Source organism: Schistosoma mansoni, chromosome 1 (assembly GCF_000237925.1).
Source record: "Schistosoma mansoni strain Puerto Rico chromosome 1, complete genome".
Taxonomy (NCBI): domain Eukaryota; kingdom Metazoa; phylum Platyhelminthes; class Trematoda; order Strigeidida; family Schistosomatidae; genus Schistosoma; species Schistosoma mansoni.
Window position 1 is genome coordinate 46783094 of NC_031495.1, and position 6454 is coordinate 46789547.

Genomic DNA, 6454 nt, shown 5'->3' on the forward strand with positions numbered 1-6454 from the left:
ATGTGAACATGAATTTTATTCATGAATACTCATCCTATCATCTTATTTATTTTCTACACCTCCATGACCTTTAATTATTGTAACTAAAACATTTTATTCATTTTAATCATCTTATTATATTCACTAAACCTATTGTAATTACTCGTATTACGTAATTTAGTATTATATTCTTTCTATTACGTCATCTTGGTTATTCGTATTCACATTTCCTCACGGAATCCATACTTTAACAAAAAGAAAAGTTCATGTATATATACGATTGTACAGCTTGATAATAAATTTGTTGGAAAGAGATCCCTTCCCTGAACCTCTTGTTTTTAATTATTATTCAATAAACATACACCTCTTCAAATCTTGTTTAGTTATTACATGACCTTTCAATTTCTAATTCTAGACAATGATCACCTCGTTTTTTGAATGTTGTGTAAACCCTTCACAACTTCTATAATTATTAGACGATCCATATTATCTATTACTGGACTTCATGTGATTACTGACTTAACTGCTGCTTTGACGTTATTCAAAATCAAATTAAAGTAGGAATTTTATTTACTCATATATGTTTTTATCACTTTCTTTTATGTAAAATATCTTTCATTTTCAAGAAAGTCATATGTATTGCGTTTAAATTTAAGTCACTGTCATTAATTTATATGTTATTTTATAACTGAAACAAAAAGTAATACATTATGTGCAAAGATGGATAGTGGCGAGCAGTGGAATCCAGGACACGCGTTTCGTTCTATTTGGGACTCGTCAGCTGGATGTACCTGCATCTCAGAGTTGATGTTCACTCTGGGACTCGAACACAGTACCTTTCGCTTCAAATGCCATCGCGCTATCCACTCAACCATCGAGTCCTGATAGGCACTTGCTTGTGGAATGGGGCGAAGTTTAAATTCACTTAGTATTGTTTGTTTGAATCTTCCCATTGATGTTTAGGACCGAAATTGATCAGTTTCTAATTGACATATGTGCATACTGTACGTATGCCAATAAGAGACTGACCAGTTGCAGTCCTAAACATCAATGGAAAGATTCAAACAAACAATGCAAAATGAATGAAAGAGTAATACATTTCTGCTAGCAAACTGATATTCATTTTAAAGAAAAATTTGTCACTATGTGAAAAGATATCATAAACTGTTTATTTATTGTGCTTTAGTTACAAAGAACATATTTAAATTGGAAAACATTTTTATCGAATTAGGTGTTAATAATGACACAATTCAGTAGTGATTAAATTCAAACTCAAAATTGTACACCTTAAAATTGTGTTCAAATTAACATAAAACCGATAATCAATACAATTTACATGAAACTAAGTTTATTATTCATTTGTATTGATTTTTTTTCAATCTTATCATTGATATTATAGATTACAATTGATCAGTGTATTTTTTGGACATGTAATTTGGCTTAAGTTTATCATTATTTATCATTTAGGAACTAAACCAGATCCGTAAATTAATCATTATTAATTTTTGTTTTACTCTTCAACTGCATTTATTACAGTTAAAACTTGATAGTTCCATTTGACTGATGCCTATTTCTCTAATGATATTGCATAATTGAATTATTAAACTTCGAAAAAGATAGATGCTTAAATAATTGTTAAGGTATTCTATTGAAAAAGAATATTTATTCAATTGCCTCATGATTCGAACTATGAAAATACTGAAGTCTCCAAAAACCTACTTCTGATTATGATCATATGCTCAATAGTGACTGACGTCAAGAGATATTTCCTGGAGTTCTAGTGAAAAGCGGTGACCAGTGGAGTTCAGCCAGGTCTGTTGTGAGATAGGAACTCACTGAAGACAATCGGTGAACGGTTGCTCAGTTTCGTGGATTGGTTGAAGTTAGACATTAACATCATCGGATGCCGGCTCAGTGGTCTATCGGTTAAGTGCCCTGGCGCGAGACTCGTAGGTCCTGGGTTCGAATCTCGCGATGTGGGATCGTGGATGCGCACTGATGAGGAGTTCCACAATAGGACGAAACGGCCATCCAGTGCTTCCAGGTTTTCCCTGGTGGTCTAGCTTCAATTGACTCATGATTTCAACTATAAAAATATTGTAATATTATTTAAATTAAAATGATCATGGTATTGTTATTTATGAACATTATGACACGTGAAAGCCATATTGAGTTATCAAAAAAATACCATTAATTTATCATTAAAAATCTGTGAATTAACATTCGAGAGAGAGCATGAATCAGGCTAAACAGGACATAATGTTGAGGTACATACTTTTTTATTAGACCTTAGCTGTAGGAAGGAAGTTGATTATGCTTATACTATAAATAAATTGTTAATTATTTTTTCATGAGATTATGCTACTTAGTGCAAATTAACTTGGAAGAAATACATTAGCACACTCTACATCATTACACTATTAACTAAATACACAGTATATGATATATGTATAGACTAACTTCTTTACCAGTTGTATGCAAACGATATGGATTATTTAACACTGATGATCAATAACTGTTTTTAAAAAATGTTTCCCTAAGATTGAATGTTTTCGCAGGTGCAATGCGTTGAATACTCTAACGTACAAAAACAGGTAAATTGTTCCGTTTATTGATGAGCTGATTGTTTCCAAATATATTGAAACCATGGAAAACAATTTAATCTATTTAACCCGATTAAAAATAAATATAGTATTTTACACCAGGATATTACCAACCAGATGAAAACATGAAGTATATAAAAAATGAAGGAAAAAAATATTTGTCCCTTAAATACCATGTAACAAACTACTTGTATGATCATGTATTCATTGTTTGCGAAATTACAAATAAATTAGTTTCATTCCACAGGCAAACGATCATTCTATTATTATTTAAATACTTCAGACATTATCAGTATAGGGTTGTAGAGATTATTGAGTTTTGATTGACTTTATGAATTGATCGATGTTAGACCACCGCTGAATGCCTGGAAGCACTAAACGGCCGTTTCTTCCCAGTGTGGGGCTCCTCAAGAGTGCGCATCCATGATCATGCACTCTGGGTTTGAACCTAAGACATTCGGTTTCACGCGCAAACACTTGACCTATAGATCACTGGGACAGCATCCATAGGTGTTAATGTCTAACTTCAAACCCCCGAAATTGCGCGACGATCTTCCATTGTGTGATGTATATATCTGTCTCTGCCTAACACTGCTGTACTCTAGTGGTTACGGCTTCTTACTAGAACTCCAAAAATTCCCTCGCGAAGCTAGTCACTGGTAAGTACATGTTAATTATCGGTATGGGATTGTGAAGATTGTGGTCAAATTGCAATGAAACTACTGGGATTTCAATTGCTTTTTTATTCATAAAACATTTAATTATTATACTCATTGAATATCAACAGTTATGTAGTTATTTAGAGAAGAAGGATATTAAACTAAACCAAGTAAGTATTTCAATTCTTTACGTGTAAAATCATTAAAAAGCAATTAAAACACATTATATTTACCGACGACTTAGATTTATTAATGTCTAAATTCTACTGTTTATTACAAACTATCTATAATATGCTCAATTTAAGAAAATTTTATGTTATAACACCAGCTAAAGAGGAAATTAGGGAAAAATGTTGGAAATGGACAGGATATACATTAAGGAAATCACCAAACTGTCACTTCCATCTAGATATTTCAACAGCTTATCTAATTTTGTTTGTTTAAATACATCATTATGGCTATTAATCGCATAACCTATTCAGGTGCGTTTCTGAAGAGTGTATATTATATTTATTCAATTTCCTTTGAATTACGAATATTAATTAGGTAATAGGTTTATTTGACTGACAGTACTTTGTTATCATATATCATGAACTGATATCAAAACCCAGGTAGCACTAGAAAAGGCAATCCCTAACTTGGAATCTAGAAGGGAAGTGGAAAAGAGTAAGGCCAAAGAACACATTAGGCCGAGAAATAGAAGCAGAAATGAAAAGGATTAATGTTAACTGGAAAGAACAGGAAAGGATTGCCCAGGACAGAGTTGGATGGAGGATGCTGGTGGGCGGTCTACGCTCGTCCACAAGGGGTAAAAGGCGTAAGTAAGTAAGTATGTATGTAATAACACAATTCTCATATTTTTGTTCATATGAAGCTATCATTAGTTTTTCCCGAATATTTTATCAGGTATTGTAATATAGTTGAGTACAATCCATATGGTTACAAAAAAAGTATGATATTTCACATTGTCTAAAAAAAAGAAAAAAAAAGATCTTTTTTTATTCTGTTTTTAATTGATAATCCATGAGAAATTGATTATGAACTAATAAAGAAAAGAAAAAAGAAAACAATATAGACACAGCTGGAAAAATGATTTAATTTGCATGATTTTTGATATAAAACAAATGTTCCCAGAAATGTTCGTGTTTACATCAAAATGTATATTTAAATATTCAATTTGATTTAATATAAAACTTTTTTTTTGTTTTTTTTTACAAATATATTAACAAAACATAATAAAACCAAAAAAAGAAAAAAAGAAAAACAGACATTAACGATATTAAAATCCTGATATACACATTAAAATCCTATTTAATATATGAAGCATTAAATATTTCATGTAATCATATTATAATTTTTATTAAGAAATATTTCATTTAGAAACAAATATCGGAAGGGGCTTTTTGTGGAGAGTTAAATAGATTTATATAGTTAAGATCATAAGTCAATTGAAACTAGACCACCATGAAAAACCTGGAAGCACAGGACGGCCGTTTCGTCCTATTGTGGGAGTCCTCAGCAGTGCACATCCACGATTCCGCCTCACGAGATTCGAACCCAGGACCTATCAATCTCATGTTCATTAAAACTTATATTTAGATTCTTTATTATAATAATAATATGCTCACTAGCGACTGGCTCCATGAGGTATTTCCTGGAGTTCTAGTGAGAAGCGGTGACCAGTGGAGTTCAACCAGGTCTGTTGGGAGATATCAACTCACTGAAGACATTGGTGAATGGTTGCTCAATTTCGTGGATTGGTTGAAGTTAGACATTAACACCGTTTGATATATGTATATATATATATATATTTCTCCTCAGAAGTGCTTATCCACGACCCTGCCCTGCGAGATTCGAACTCGGGACCTTCATCTCGCAGATGAACGCTTAACCTCTAGACTACTGAGCCAGTCGTCATTCAACGGTGTTAATGTTTAACTTCGATTGGTCAGTGATCTTGCGCAACCCTTCACTCATTGTCTGAAGTGGATAATTTCCATACATCCGACACGGATTGGACTCTTCTGGCCAAGGCTTCTCACTCAAACTCCAGGAAATCTTTTTTGAATCTAGTTACTAGAATGAGGATATATGGTGATCGTAGCAATTCTATTGATGGTAAAAAGATATTGGTTTTACATAACATTGAAATATTGACTGCTGAATTTCAGAAGTTCATGACTTTACTTAAATGATTATTTCTTTATGAATAAGAACAGTTATATTTACCGTTCTTTAACTGAACATTCTATTTATAAAACATGAATGCATAGAATTAACAAAACGTCAGAACAGAAAGTTCACAAATTTCATTGACAGTTTTAAGTTTTACATCTTTACTCCTTCTATTATAATCAATTATATATCTGTCATAAGTCGTTCGTAATTATATATACATAGAATATATATATGTTGTAAGGTAACAATTCATATTTACTCAACAAATAACTATGAACTTGTGACCTTAGTAAATTAAATTCATTTGAACAATTATTTATTATTTTTTTGTTATGCCCATCTGATTTCCAAACAGATGAACTTGTTATTTCTGATAAGGAAAATAGTTTGTTGACGTACTTTATTATAATATCTAATTCAGTAGATGAAAGTCTTGAGTAAACCCCCTACTATGTATTATATGAGTATATATATATATACTAAGTATACAATCAATTTAGAAAGTTGATTTAAAATGAAATATTCTAAAGTTCATATACTTATTTAAACTTAATATTATATAGATAATAATTATACCTATGGGGAAAATAAACACAATCATTATAAAGATAATTTTATTTGTTAGGAAGTTTTTTTCTATTTTTGGTTACATTAAAAATCATCCGTTTTAGAGTTTTATTTGATTCATATTGAAAGTTAGAATAGAAAAATGTCCATAGAAAATATGCTTTAAAAAAAGATAAATATTGTTATTATCAGAAGGGGTTTTGTGGAGATTTAGTATTTTCATAGTTGAAATCATGAGTCAATTGAAGCTAGACCACCAGGGAAAACCTGGAAGCACTGTACAGCCGTTTTGTCTATCGGTATATCCCTTAACTGTTCTGGTGCGAGACTGGTAGGTCCTGGGTTCGAATCTCGCGAGGCGAGGTCGTGGATGCGCACTCATGAGAAGTTCCACAAGAGGACAAAACGACCGTCCAGTGCTTCCAGTTTTTCCATGGTGGTCTAGCTTCAATTGAATCACGCTTTCAA

At 31.8% G+C, this 6454-nt stretch overlaps 1 non-coding gene across 1 annotated transcript; it reads right to left on the minus strand.

The window, feature by feature from the left end:
- Positions 1-5076: 5076 nt before the first annotated feature.
- Positions 5077-5150, minus strand: Smp_tRNA_02283_Arg_GCG.1.1. Its single transcript has one exon. It is a non-coding gene (tRNA).
- Between the last annotated feature and the right edge of the window lie 1304 nt (positions 5151-6454).